Raw genomic sequence first — 15,595 nt, 5'->3', positions numbered from 1 at the left:
GGAGACCCAGCTCCCTCGAGCTGTTCCCTAACCTCCACAGGTGTGCCATAACAGACGCATAATAAATAAATGTAATAAAACAAATGCACAACTCTTCATTCCCACGCCCCCATCCAGTTTACAGTTTACTGAGGTAAATTCTGAATGTCTGTCTCAAGGTCCCTCACCGTGATGTCAGCTGTTCCCTTGCTAACAATCTCCCAGGAACAGGAAGGAGTAAATCACTCAGCTTCCCTCCCACCCACCTGCAGGGTCACCCACTTTCACGTGGAGCTCTGGTCCTGTCAAGACGTCCTCGTGTGAGTGCTCCTGAGCGTGTCCTCCCCTCACCCCCATGCTTTCTCAACCTTCTTCTGTAGATGGTTCCCTTTCCTGACTTTAATCACTTCTCGATCAGCCGATCAAGTGTCAGCCATCCACACCTGTGACCCCAGCACTCAGGAGGCAGAGGCATCTCTGAGCTAAGAGCTAGCCTGGTCTACAAACTGAGGTCTACCCCAGCCAGGAATATATAGTGAGCTCCTGCCTCAAAACAAAACAAAACAAAAAACAAAAAACCACACAGAACGAAACAAATCATCAACACGTGCTTTGCAAGCGTACACACAGCCAGCCTCCCTTCTCTCTCGGCCCTGCCTCTCATCTTCTTTTTCTTCACCTGAAAGGATCTAACTTTACACCTAACTCTTCTAACCACCAACTGAATACCTGACTGAGTCTATTCCCCTCTGCCCGCCTCACTAATGGCGCTCTGTGTCCCCTGACATGGCAGCTGCTCCCTACTTAAAGCCACTTGGGTGACTTGGCTGCTTAGCGTGTACGAAAAGGACAATAGCTGTACCTCTTCCACGGGGGTTATTGTGAGGATTAGATAACTAACTCCTTTCTGTTTGTTCGCTCGGCTTTGATCCTGTGGCCATGCCTGGAGGATGTCAGTTACATTCAAGGTTATGCTGAGCCGTCGTTTCCAGCCGTGTGCACCTGGCCTGGCCTCCGCATTCCTCCTGGGGCCCACACTTCTCCACGCCCCGCAGACACCCCCCTGCTTCACTTCAAACAAATTCAAAGGACCAGCGAGGCAGCTCCGTGGGTAACGGCACACGCGCTGCCAAGCCTCACAGAAGACGGAAGGGGAGAACAGGCACCCGCAAGTGTGCGCTGTGGACCGCGTGGCCCCGTCCCCACCGAGTGTACAAAGCAGTGTCAGAAAGCTTGCTAACTCGCCACCGTTCTCTCCGAACCTGCCCTTGTCTCATCATCCTCAGCAACGACAGCAGCGCGGTGACACTGCCCAATCAGAACACTCACTTTGCCTTTCCTTTTCCTTCATTACTTGGCTCTCACTTTCTACCTGGCCAGAAACCAAGTCTTTCTCCTAAGTATTTCTTCTCCAGGCTGTCCTGTCCTTCCTGTTCACCTCAGCTGAAGACCACAGAATCGGTGCGGACCACTGGGTGTCTGTTCCTAGTCCCCACACCTGAGGAAAGTAAACTGAGCACTTCTTTCAGGTCCGAGGCTTGACAGTCCTGTTGGGATAAAGGCCGCACTTCCAGAACGGCATGGAAGAACCTAGGTGTGGACTGAACAAAGGATTTAAAGGAAGATGCCCTCTGCTCTCTTCTTCCTCGGCATTTCCGCTCCTCACTCGCCCCAGGCTCTCTGCTTTGCCACACACTGGATTCCCTATCTCTGAGCTGTGGCTGCAGCTTCTCAGGAAAACTTTCCCCTGCTCAGCCTGGGAGCGCGTGTTCCTACTAAACACCAGGCGTTCTTTTCCTCTCAAACAGGAAAGCTCAGAATCAGTTTCTGTGTGTCCTGCTCTGTCGTTTGCCACGGCGTCCTGCCCTCTGTCTCTGTCACCTGTGTGTTCTAATCTTAAAAAAAAAAAAAGATTTAGTTATTATTATGTTCACAGTGCCTTGCCTGCATGTACACCTGCAGGCCAGAAGAGGGCACCAGTTCACATTACAGATGGTTGTGAGCCACCAGGTGGTTGCTGGGAATTGAACTCAGGACCCCTGGAAGAGCAGCAGCCAGGGCTCTTAACCTCTGAACCATCTCTCCAGCCCCCTAATCACATGTCTTAAACTCGAGTTCTGGTTAGTGGTGCATGTGTCTTTCTTGTGAGCTAAATTTTAGAGAGCGGTTTGTGTGGTGTCTTGAGTTCAGGCAGTTTTCAATTCTCTATTGTATCCTTCGAACTTAACACAACGTCTGGTGCGCAAAGACCAAGAAGAGGCTAGAAATGGGACTGAGATTTACTAGTTCTGGAGCTTGGCAAGCATCTGCAGAAGGGGTGGCGTAGGTCAGATGCCAATCAGAGGGGCTACTAGGAACGGTTGGTCTGGTGGCCAGTGAGGGTAGCACAGAAGACTCCTGAACGAGAAACAGGAAACTCAGATGTTGATGAAGTCCCCGTCAGCACTAAGGGCCGTTACAATCACTTGGCAGATAGGCAATAAAGCCTACTTAAAAAGCCCAGTAGTTGGGAGGACAACTCTAACAGCACAGAGATTGGGTTCATCGGTGGGAACAGGCTCTGGAGGCAGCACGCTGACCATTGTAATTTTATCGGACTTAATACAAGCTTAGCAATTGACAGTAATTAATAAAAATCAAAACTCTCTCCTATAGTACCTTAAGAACTGGAGACAAAGGGTTGGGGATGTAGGTCTGTTGGTAGCGTATTTACTTAGCATCCAGGAAGCACAAAGGTGTCCAAACCCTGGTGTAACGTTAGCTAGGCATGGCGGCCCACACCTGGAATCTCAGCCCTTGAGAAGTGGAAGCTTAAGGACCAAAAGTTCAAGGTCACCTTCAGGTTCATAAGGAGTTTGAGGCCAGCCTGGGCTAAACGAGGCCAGCCTGGGCTACAAGAGACCCTGCTTCAGAAGGAAAAACTAAGACCAGGCATGTCGGCACACGCCTTTAATCCCAGCACCCAGAGGGCAGGGGCATGTGGGTCTCTGTGAAGTTTGAGGTCAGCCTGGTCTACAGAGTGAGTTCCAGATGTGTCAAACAAACAAACAAAAACAAAAACCGTGGCCAGTCATCCATATCGTCCTAAAACAGATGGAGGGGACACCACCGTCTTTGCATACCTCGTCATGCAACAGACACTGGGATCAAATGTCCTTATTTAAATAAGAATCCAAGCGAAGTACATTTCACTTTACCCAGGAATGCAAAAAGCTTACTTATTAAATAAAATAATGTAGTATTCAGTGCAATACAAGCTGTAGAAATGAGACCTTGTGGACTGAGAACACCCCGGAGCAGCAAAGTTGGAGCGGACCAAGCTGAAACAGATGCTGCTTCCCCAGTAATAAGGAGACATCTATAATTAACAGGCTTTCAAGGGTATGCACCCAAGTATTACCACATCATACCTCATAAAACTCTGGAAAACCACCCAAGCCACACAGCTCACAGAGAGCGCTGAAGAAGAAAGCGAGGCCTCTGGAGTGAGGCACCGCTCACTGCCCTGCCATGAGGACCAGAGTAGGAGAAAAAGCCACCGCGGCCAAACAGCAAGCAAGAACATAAAGAGATGAAAAGCAAGTTCACTTCAAATGAGACCACAGAATGCTCTGTATCAGTAGACACATCTAGAGAATTTATGTGTGTAAGGAACTGAAGCACCAGCTGTGGCTACGGCTTAATTACTACGGTGTTGGCCTAACATGCACAGAAGCTTTGGGTTTCATCCCCAGCATTGCACGGGCCAGGCATGGTGGGACATGTCTGTGATCCCAGCACTCAGGAGGTGCAGATAGGAGAATTAGAAGTCCAAATTTATCACTGGCTACACGCTGAAGGCCAGCTGGGGATACAGTAGTAGAGCCTGTCACGCATAAAATATAATAGAAGTTACAACAACAGCCAACCAAGAGCAAGAAGCCTGCCTTAGGACAGCCTTAGGGCTGGGTATAACTCAGACGGAAAAGGCTTGTGATCATGTGGACATGTTGTGGTTTGATCCCCAGCAGAGAAAGTCTAAAATAACAACCCAATGTGCCTGTGAACTTCTTAACTTATGATACTATGTCAGCTATGCAAACAGGACTAAGTTATATAAACGCCCCAGTAACAATGAAACAGTGTATCGAAGGCCCAGGAACACACAAGTCACCTGAACAGAACCCACATTCCCACAATGGCCACAGGACCAGAACTGTGTAGGGCGGATTAGATGATAAAAGCAATATTGAAGGGAATTCTTCAAAATATGACCCTTTAAAAGAATAAAAATGCTGTCCTAGACTCACTTTGTAGAGCAGGCTGGCCTCAAACTCACAGCGATCCACCTGCCTCTGCCTCCTGAGTGCTGGGATTAAAGGTGTGCGCCACCAGGTACAGCCAAGGCTCCACAGAGAAACCCTATCTCAAACAAACAAACGAAAACCCAAAAAAGAATAAAAATGCTAAACTGGCCCTGGTGGCACACGCCTATAAACTCCAGAGGTGTGAGCAGGAGGATCACGTATCAAATTTGAGGCTAGCTTGGGCTAAATGAGACCTTGCCTGCCTGCCTGCCTTCCTTCCTTCCCTCCTTCCTTCCTGTCTTTATAGTTTTTCTTTTTGTGGTTGTTGTTGTTTTTGAATCAGAGTTTCACTATGTAGCCATGGCTGCCCTGGAACTCATTCTGTAGACCAGGCTGGCCTCAAAATCAAAGAGCCATCTGCCTCTGCCTCTTGAGATATATATAAATGGAAAAGGGAAGAAGAAAGGGAAATAATAAAAGCATGACTCCTTGAAAGTTTTAGAGTTTGGGCTTAGTTCTTTTGAGTCAGGGTCTTCCCACACAGCCCAAGCTAGCCTTGAACTTGCGATTCGTATTTTTATCAAATTAAAAGTCAAAACTATGAGTAATCTATCAACCTAATAAAAGAGTAAGCTGCAGTGATAGAGGAAGCTTTTATTTTTTAAAGATTTATTTATTGTGTATACAGTGTTCTTGCCCACACGTGTGCTTGCACACCAGATCTCGTTGTGAGCCACCATGTGGTCGCTGGGAATTGAACTCAGGACCTCTGAAGGTGCAGTCAGTGCCCTTAACCTCTGAGCCATCTCTCCAGCCCGAGGAAGCTTTCTTAAACTACTCAGACTTTGCCACCAGTAACATTAAAGACTGACAGCTCTACAACTTAAAAAAAAAGGTGGGGGGGGAGTTTCAGGAGCCCTTTCTTAACAAAGTGCACTCCCACTGTCAGGTGTGCCTGTCTTTCCAAGCACCTCTCTCTCTCTCTTAACCTTCATACTCAGATATATATATACACACATATACATATATACTACATATTCAAATATACATGTGTGTATATATATTAAAATCTTAAGACATATATGTATATACACGTGTGTATATTTGTGTATATATGTGTGTGTGTGCATATATATGTTCAATGCCCCAATCCCATTCCATCTCTTCCTAATATTTTCTATCAAGCTACCTCTCATCCATAATCCCAAATACTTGCTAATGTTCTTCATCTGGGCCGAATTCTCCATCCATGCTGGCCATGTGCTTTTCTTCCACCTAACCCATGGCGGCCTTTCTCTCTTCCCTTCAGGTCTCTTCTTCTCCTTCCCAGGATTCCCCTCTCTCTGTAAGCCCAGGAACCTTAGCCACACCTATCTCATGTGCCCTGACCACTTTGGATGGCTCTTTATTAATCAGCATCAAAGTACATTAGACCATCCCCCAACAATATTAAAATATTAAGACAGGTTTTTGTCATTATTATTGAGAAGCGCCACAAGGTTATCAGACAAGTGGCAAACTAGGTGAAAGTTCCCAGCACCCTGTCAAAGGGCGGCAACTCCAGACCCAGAGCCCCCACCCCACCCCAACCCCCACCCCACCCCATGCCGCTGGCCTCCCAGGAGACCTTTCCCCTCCCTCTTTGTTGTGCACTGAACTGATGATGCTCAAAGTCCTGGCTTCGGCTCCAGCCTTGTTTCCAGGCTAACTGTTTAAGTAAGCGAGTGAAAAGTAAGTTGCCATCACAGAACAGAACTCCAGAATACAGTTCAGGAAAGTAATGAGACATGTGCGCATACCCACTCACAGAGAAAAGTATACATTATTTAAAACGATAAAATATTTTTAAAGAGCAACAAAGTGTTAATTCACAGAACATATCAGATACTCTATAAAAACTCTTTCAAGAAAAGGGGAGAGGTAACAGAAGATACCAAAGAGATGACAAGACACTCAGGGAAAGGACAATTAATTAATATAGAAAGATACACTTCAACTTTAACAGTGATTACAAAAGGCAAAATTGAACTACGGGGTCCAAAACCTACGCAGGTAGTAACTGCAGGAAATCTGTTAATAAAATATGTCACTACGGTTTCTAGATTTTTCATAGACATAAAACCATTTGTTGATCTTACAACATGAAAGAAGTGACCCCATCTAGACGGATACACGGAACTAAAGGGGAGGGGAAGAAAAGTGAAGTTGGTTGTATGGAGAAAATGTTCAATAGACATGCTTGCATGAAATCTTTTTTAAAAAATTAAGGCATCATGCAATGTCAGGTGTGCCTGTGGACACCTTTAATCTCAGCACTTGGGAGGTAGAGGTAGGTGGGTCTCTATGAGTCCAAGGCCAGCCTGGGGTGCACGGCAAATTAGATCACCCCCTCACTCCTCACCCTCACCCCCACAAACAAGTAAGTCATTATGGGGCATTGGTAGAGATAAAAACGACATATTTAAAAAACAAACCATTGACTCTCCCACTCTATCCCTAACATCGGCACATTCTCCAAGGCTGGAAGTTAAACTTCTCTGAAAAGGCAGGTCAGACCAAACAACCATGGTCACTACTGTCTAGAGGTTGGGCTAAGGAGAGCGGTAGGTAGGCAGAGAGGGGGCTGTTTACAGCCTGGGGCCTGCACAAATCTATATAGGTCACACTCTATGCCTGCCTCAGTTTCTTTTCTTATATAAAGGGTTATTACCCAGCATGCACAGTAACAAGAGAACCACAGATCACCCACACAAGTGTCTGTAAAGTATATGAGATATTAAATAAATAGGGGATGGACACACACACGGGCGCGCGCGCGCGCACACACACACACACACACAAACACACACACGGTCTCAGTAGGCTCAACCTCTCAGTCTCCTGAGCTTTGGCAGGTTCTGCATTTGGCCTAATTCTTGTGTTTATTTGGGTTTTTTTGGTTTTTGGTTTGGTTCCCCCCCCCCTTTTTTTTAACTGGATAAAGAACTTCACTGACCCACCTTAAGCTGACAGAATCACCCCAACAGCTGGAAGGAGAGCGGAAGAGCCTGGCTCAGTATGAACGTCCACACTCTCCCCACTGCAGAAGACAACCAATGGTAACCAGCAGGTTGTTCTCCGCCTGCCTGTCACACGCTGCGAAGGTGAAGGGTGAAACACTCTTGTCTTCTGGGAAATGAATACAAGGCTGGTGTGGAGGCTGCGGCTGCTAAGACAGAAGGCCGGGGGCTATTCCGCAGTTGGTGTCTGAGTCCTGGCAAAAGCAAGGAAGGGATGTTCATGTGGGGTGTGGGTGTGGGTTTGTGTGGTGTGATTCTAAGAAGAAATCCCATTACCCATGACTGAGTTACTGTAAAGATTTCAAAGTGGACCACGAAAAAACAATTAGCCTGGAAACAAGATGAGCCCCCAAGCCAGGACTTTGCACACACAGGAAGCTGCAGTCTGGCGGGCAATGAGCTGTGGGTGTTGAGCATCTCTGCACTTTCAGTCGGAAGCAGTCTTACTTTGGTCCTGAATTGGACTAAGGCGTGGAAGAAGCCCGTGCCCTGAACCCCCCGCCCGACACTGGGGAGCACCTAACACTTCACACACAGACAGCCGTAGTTATTACTCCACACCTAGCAGAGTAACACTAAGTAATTTAGTCACCAGAGATGACACAAATTAAAGCCTGAGTAAGGCAAGCCCCCTGAGGCATGCCAGTAAATAAAAGCACCCTGTTTTTTTAAGAGGTGAGACACAGTGCAACAACACACCCTCTGACAGAGACGATTTTACCTAGAACCCACATGAAGGAAAACAAGAGTGTTTTGAGACAACGAAAACCTTAGCTTGCATTCACCCCGCCGCAAACCCGCTCATGACCACTGACTTCTCCTTGGCATTCAACATCAAAGCTGGCTCTCCAGCAAGTCCTCAGGACAGACAGAAATGGCAGCGTGTGACATTTAAGGAAGCCTGGGTGTATCAACTCATTTTCCCCTTAGAAACAAAAACAAAAACAAACAAACAAAAATGTCGCTTTTCCTCTATTTCCCTCTTTTCTATTCCCCGTAATATTTTGACAAAGTATGCCAGAGCCGGGATTTTAGGCCACTAAACACACTACTACTACAAAGAAAACAGGTGTTTTGTGCATCATCTCCCAAAGAAGATGTACCACAGATTTAATTAATATCTTCCTAGTTAATTCAAAACTCTCCTTAAGGAATGCCTCAGATTTAAGTAGGGCATGGACAATAAAATAAGCTTATTTCCACCCAGCCACCTTTGGTTTTGAAACTGGGTTTCATGTACCGGGGTTGACCTCAGACCCAATGTGGCTTGGGCAGTCTCTACCTCCCGAATGCTGGGATCACACACGTGTACCATCACACACAATCTACACAGAGCTGGGAGTAAAACCTGGGGCTTCATGCACGGTATGCAGGCTCTAGTCTATGAACTAAGCTATACCTCGGCCCCCATCGAGGGACTGTTACAACTATTACAAACACATGTCATGGGTTAATGTAAAGGTAGATGAGTTTGCTCTTGTTTTTCCAAGATGTGGCCTTTTCAGCAGTTGGGGGAGTTGGGGAGTGTGTGAGGGCAGCATGCACACCAGGTGTGACGCACACCAGGTGTGAACTGATTCACTTCCTAAGACACAAGCCAGGGAGAGTTCTCTTTTCTTCTTCTTCTTTATTATTAACTTATTATTTTATTATTATTATTTTGGGCTTTTGTTTGTTTTGGTGTTTGGGGGGTTGGGTTTTTTGTTTGTTTGTTTGTTGTTTGTTTGCTTTTGTTTTTCTTTTTGTTTTTTTTTGAGACAGGGATCCTCTGTCTAACCATCCAGGCCATCCTAGAACTCCCTTTGTAGACCAGGCTGGCCTGAAACTAAGAGATTCCCCCTGCCTCTGCCTCCTGAGTGCAAGGACTAAAGGCATGCGCCACCACGTCCAGCTGAGAAGGTTCTTTTTAATTCTTGCAGGAGCGCTGACTCAACTCCCTGCAGCCACACATGCTCGCTGACACGCGGCATGGCACGCTGCAGATTAAAACGCACCCTCAAGAGTTTCGGCAGAACATAAATCAAACTCGTGTAAACACAACTAAACCTAGTGATAGACACAGAAGTGGCCACACTCTCTAGGCCAGGTCTAAACAGAGGAAGAGGAGGAGGAGGAAGAGGAAGAAGAAAGACTGGCACTGGGGATATCTCACCCTGGGTCCTTTTTGGACCGGCAAAAGGTCCAACTGATTTAGCACTGCTCTCTCTTTCTAAGGCATCAATTCTCCAGACACCAGCGAAGAGTTGAGGGCCACAGACCCAAGACCCTGTCTGAGTCCCAGCATCTCCATTTACAGCCACCGAAGACCTTCTAATCGGCCCAGCTCCCTCTCCATGAACGGGCTGTTTTACCTCAGTGCTGCCAAGACCTGCTGGCTACATGTAGGATACAGGAAGTAGCCCTGCAAACAGAGAAGGACGCCCAAGGCCGTATTATTTCTGAGTTTTAAAACTCTCCTAAGGTGGGAGCACATCCCCGTTCCTAACGTGGGGTCAGAAAAACCAGTCCACTGTGTCTCAAAGCAGAGTGACAGGTAGACGCCAAGCAAAGCCCACAAGCAATTAATTTATAAACCCTGAGGGTGGTGCATATAACCGGATATAAAAATATGAAACCCTTCAGAAGCATCTGCTGTGAAGGCAAGTGGAGCAGGGTGGACGGGTGCTGGCCTAGCACAGACAAGCTCTCCTGAGTTCAAGCCTCAGAGAACTAAGAAAAGGAGAGGAAGGAAAGACGCTTCTTGTACCGTCTGTCTTTATTCCTGGGGAATATCTGGGGAAAGAAGAGGCATATATACAAATAATACACAGTTAAATTCAAACCTAAGTCAAGGCAGATCTAACTGCTCTGGCAGTAAAAAAAAAAATATCTTGGCTACTACTACCATATTATTCCGATTGCTGATGTTATTGGGGTGCTCAAAATAGCTACATTTAAGGGGAATAATGTTCCGGGAGCGGCTGACTGGCAGAGCAGGTGAGGGCACTTGCCATCAAGCCTGGTGATCTGAGGTGATCTCTGGGACCCACATGACTGAGCTCCGAACGTGTGCCACACCGGGTAAGTGGTTATACACACACACACACACACAGAATAAGTGTGATAAAGATGTGTAACAGATGAATATATTCTGAAGAGTCACTGAAACTGACTCCATACTGTTGATATGAGAAAGATGGGGGCACAAACTTATTGGCCTATCTGAGAGTTTTCTTTTAAAGCAAAATTAGTTATGCAAAAAAAATGTATTTACCGCAACATTCTCAGCATTAGACTATAAGCTATTAGAATGATATAGTTAAGGCTGGGTGTGGAGTTGCAAGCCTTTGATCCCTGCATCTGGAAAGCCGGCAAGAAAGTCTGAGCACCAAGCTAGTCAGCACTCCATGGTAAGACCTTGGCCCCTGCACCCTCACCCCCAGCCCCCCAACATGAAGTGGCATGGATTTCAATTCGGTGATCAGCTTGCCTCTTGGGACGGCATGGTTGCCCAACAAGACGAAGGACTGAAGTGTGTACACAGAAAAAGACCCTCATTTTGCCAGCCTCACTTTCCTCCACTCTGTCACTGGCTCCCGCTGCAGCCTCCAAAAGAAGCAAGAAGTTGCTGCTGACTTCTACGCTGCTTAGCTGGTTAACTTGTCATAACAACCATCCCAAACACTGTCTTCTCAGCCAAGGTGATTCCCTAGCGTCTCTCCAGACAGCCATGGAGGCAGTGAGATAGGGCCAGGCCTTCTCCCAGCGAGGGGGAAGTCAATCTAAGTCTGCATCCTGGGAAATGAAGGTGCAAGTTCTATACCCTAACCCTCTTTCTACTAATATCTGGACCCAAGCAAGGCACGGTTAGGAAATTACATCTCCCTGGCGAGGCTGAGAAAAGTCAATCTCTATTTTAGTTTGGTGACAACTTGGATTTAATAAGTGGAAAAAAAAAAAAAAAGGTCCGGCTCATATTTGTAAAGCACCGTGTTTCCACACAGTAAAACCGCAGCAGAGTTAAGCAGCCAGACACCAGACCAAACACCTCACAACTCACTGCTGTCGCTCATTTGTGGTCCCTACCTTTCCTGTGTGTGTCTGCACCAGTCCTCTCAACTTGTGACGGCCTGGCTCGACAAGCTACCCAGCCCCTCGGTTTCCTAGCCAAGCTGTCAAACCCCAGAGCTCACCAGCTACCTCCCTTCCCGCTCCACTTTTCCCTTCACACCAGCTTCAGCAACACCCTGCGGTCTCAGGCTTCCCAGAACGGTATTTAGTCAGCCTCGGGGCCAGCGAGTGAGGAACAAAGAGCAGCTGCTGGGGCAGCAGCTGGAGAGGGTGGTGAGGGCAGCTGGGGACTCCCGGAGGCCGCCCACATGGTCCCAGGGCAGCCCAGGGGGCAGCCCAGCCTGGAGAGCGCTCATCTAGGGGAGCACCCGGAGGTCCCCAAACCTCGCTGCCCAGACCTTCCCGCCCTGTCCCATACACCTGGGCGGTGGCGGCCACAAAGTGGCAGGGACTCCCGAGGAGGACGCAGTGGCAGGCACAGGCGGTCGAGAAAGTCCCCTTGAGCGAGCGATGACCCCTCACCTCCCCGGTCCGGCCCGCCCTCCCCCCACCGCGCACCTGGACCAGGTGGCCACCCTGCTCCCTCAGGGCTCTCTCAGGACTCGGCTGCGGGGCTGGCTCCGGGGGCTGGAACCGCTGCGACACGAGACTTCACTCCTCCATCCTGGGAGCCGGCAGCACGTTACAGTCAGCAGTGCACTTCCTGTTTCAAAGAGAGAGCGAGAAGAGCGTGTTGGCAGATGGGGGCGCGGAGCCAGCGAGGGGCAGTGGGTTGCATAAGCAGCCATAGGCTTTGATCGATTGACCGATCGCTCGCTCGCTCGCTCGCTCGCTCGCTCGCTCGCCCGCTCGCCCGCCCGCCCGCCCGCCGACGGGGTCCGCAGCCACCCTGCTCGCCTGCCCCGGCCCGGCCTCCCCCTGCCGGCCGGCTGAAGCTCCGGCCCCAGCTGCAGGACGCACCTCCCCTCCCCGCCCGGCCAAGGTCTCCACGGCTCCCGACTCTTCCCCCCCCCACACAACCCCCCCGGGGGGTGGGCAGCCAACACTTGGCCTTCGCTATCCTCCTGCCTCACCTCCCCACTCTGCCTCTGCCTCCAAAGAGGAAGGATCACCTCCCGGAAGGTTTAAGGACCTCCCGAGCCTAGCCAAGGGAAAGGAGTCTTGCAAGCATGCAAATCTGGGAAGTTAGCAGCTACACCCCATCAGATCCACTCGCAGCAGGGAGCTCCGGGATGGGAAATTACTTGTCTTGTGCCTCGCTGACTCAAAAGAAGCGTGCGCACAAGCTGCCGCAATAGAGCTGTCACGAAGTGGGGGCGGGAGGTGCAGGACCCTGCAAACCTTCGCAGTTCCTCCTAGGTCTCCGTTCGGTCCTCATTTGCCAGACACCAACTTCCCCAGGAACATAACCCTAAACTTTTCTTCCTCGTGATAACGAATCACAGAAAGGCCAGGTTCTGAGATCACGTCCATTTTGGTCAAACTCCGACTTAATTTCCTTTTTTGATTTTTTAAAAAAATTTTATTTATGGCGGGGGAGATGGGCGGCGCATGCGTGCCACGCTGCATGTGTGGCGGTCAGAGGGACAACTTTCAGAAGTCCGTTCTCCCGTCTATCGTGTGGGTCCTGGGCCTGTAACTTAAGAGGCCAGGCTTGGTGGCAAGTGCCTTCACTGGCTGGGCCCCCAGACTTAAAGGAATTTCAGAGTAGAACTAAGTCGCGCGCGGAGGGGTGGGGGCAGGGCGCGCAGCGGGAGGTGACTCGGCAATAAAGGCACCTGTACTTGGTAGGAGGAGAGAGCCAATTCCCGCAATTTGCCCTCTGAACTCCTTCAGTGTCGTGGCACACAAGTGCCCACATACATGTAAATAAATAATTTTTTTAATTTGTAAAAAAGTTATAAACAGGTGGCTCAAAATCTACCAGAGGCAAGAGCTTGCCAGCAGCTCTGGAGTCAGCGTGAGTTTGCAAGCTGCCCTGACTTTCTGCACCTGGAACCTGTCAGGCAACAGGTACTTAACAGGTGGCTTCTTGTGGCATCAGCCTGTGGGTTTAAATAGGTTGGTCTTGTTTCCAAACCCCAAGCAGATCAGAGACAATATACTATGATTATTCTATACAAAAATAAAAAATAAAAATGCTAATTTCTGACAGGAAGAAACTGGTACAAAAATCAGGTCCTACTCCGTGCTAGACAGCGCCTCGTCTTACTCCCCTGTGCGGCTCAGTATGTCCCAACCGATCTCTACAAACCTTGTTCCCACATTCCCAGATGAGGAACTGGGGTCAAGAAGTTAAGTAACTGGCCCGATGTGTCGGCCACAGAGTGGTCCACTGGAGAGTTGGACACAGGTTTCTGCTAAGTATAAAATCTGGGCCATTTCCTCTAGGCTCTAAATTCCTAAGACACTAGTGAGTTCTGGGGGGAAAGTCAAGCCAGGAGCCTCATCTGGGATCCGTCTCTAGTCTCGCAATGATGTCATGATCCCGTAACTCCCGAGCCCCCACTGTGGAGTGTGCTGGGGTTTCACCCACCTGGCTTTGCACGGCCCCTGATGACTCAAGCAGTGCACCCATCCGTGATCTGTCCTGCCTCCATCAGCCTTTTCAGAGTTACTTGGTAGCAAAAGTTCAAGAGGTTCTCCTGGCCACTGGTGCCAAGGTACAAAGTCTGTCCAGTGCAGAACCTAACTAGCTAATATTTGTCCATCAATTCCTTTTTGTCTAAGGAGCAGTTTTAAGAAGGCATTTGTTTCTTGCAAAACCCAATGCCTGCCTGAAATTTTTAGGAAAATGACTGGCCATTTCCCATCGCCCATTTCCTTCTGTGTTAGCACTTACTTCACGCTCAAAGGCTCCGGACATTGGCTAAGAAATGAAATATATCTTTTTGTTGTTGTTGAGACAGGGTTTCTCTGTGTAGCCTTGGCTGTCCTGGACTCACTTTGTAGACCAGGCTGGCCTCGAACTCACAGTGATCTGCCTGCCTCTGCCCTCCAAGTGCTGGGATAAAAGGCGTGCGCCACCACCGTCCAGCTGAAACGGGACCTATCTTTGAAAGTCAGGATGCTGGCAGCCGCGGCATCCCAGACGCCGACAGGGAGCACTGACTGCACCTCTCTGGCCCCTTCCCCTCTGCACACTGCAGCTGCACAGACTGTAGCTATAGAAGGCACAAATGAATCTAACTATGGCACAGACTGGGCAGAGGGCCAGTGACCCTCGCCCTAGCCCTCCAGCAGTCAGGCTACAAGTCTCCTGAGGGCTGCATCCTTTAGGTCCTGCTCTGCCCACCAGCTTCCCATTGCTGGGCCGGTCAGCTCCCAGCTCTCCAGCGCTTTGCCAAACTTACTGCATCTTCCCAAACAGGCCCAAGGAAGGCTTTAGCTCAAAACTCGCAGTTTGGTTTGGTTTGGTTTGGTTTTTTTAAGACAGGGTTTCCTGAACTCTCTCTGTCGTCCAGGCTGGCCACGAACTCACAGCCATCCTCCTGCCTCTGCCTCCCAAGTGCTGGGATTAAAGGCGTGCGCCACCAGGCCCAGCAACTTCTTGAAGCTTTAAGCCTGTCAATAATCATCAGTTTTAAAAAACATGATTCCATTTTTAAAATATCTTTTGCTAACCCTGTCTTTGTTCCAGTTACTCACTGTAACTTCAAAGAGTTCAGAAGGATAATCTCTGAAGAAAAATAAACCTTTTTTCCCTTCCTTCCTTCCTTCCTATTGGGTTGCACTACATGGCTCTAGCTGGCCTGGAACTTGTGGATCCGCCTACCTCGGTCTCCCGAGTGCTTGGGATTAGAGTTAACCACCACTCCTGAAGAAAAGCGGAACTCCTAGAAAAAGGGAAGAGAGGGATGGAGAGACAGCTCAGCACTTAGGAGCACTAGATGCTTTTGCAGAGGACACAGGTTCGATTCCCAGCAATCACATGGCAGCTCACAACTGTCTGTAACTGCAGGGGCTCCAATGCCCTCTTCGGGCCTCCTCTGGCACTAGGCATAAAGATACATGTAGCTAAAACACACATATATATGAAATAAAAATTTTAAATAATTTTTAAAGCTGGGCCCAATAGCGCACGCCTGTAATCCCAGCACTCAGGGAGGCAGAGGCAGATGGATCTCTGTGAGTTCAGGGTCAGCCTAGTCTACAATGTGAGTCCAGTACAGCCAAGGCTACACAGAGAAAGGCTAGGGAGCTGTGCTGGTCAGCACAGTG

The 15,595-nt window shown here is 48.9% G+C and overlaps 1 protein-coding gene across 7 annotated transcripts in view; it reads right to left on the bottom strand.

Annotated features, from left to right (window-relative positions):
* The window catches only part of LRRC8D (leucine rich repeat containing 8 VRAC subunit D), a 117,532-nt gene that overhangs the window by 76,604 nt on the left and 25,333 nt on the right, over positions 1-15,595 (bottom strand). For 6 of the 7 annotated variants that reach the window (XM_084759761.1, XM_084759760.1, XM_084759766.1 and 3 more), the window contains exon 2: positions 11,933-12,077. The gene's annotated coding sequence lies outside the window, so the exon portion shown is untranslated. Of the gene's footprint in view, positions 1-11,932; positions 12,078-12,447; positions 12,579-15,595 lie in introns of those variants that run through there. The other variant, XM_084759763.1, reaches the window with a different exon arrangement.

The sequence above is a fragment of the Acomys minous genome (assembly GCF_964271855.1).
Source record: "Acomys minous genome assembly, chromosome: 15".
NCBI lineage: Eukaryota > Metazoa > Chordata > Mammalia > Rodentia > Muridae > Acomys > Acomys minous.
Note: the sequence above shows the minus strand (reverse complement) of the source record. Positions and strands in the feature narration are given on the sequence as shown.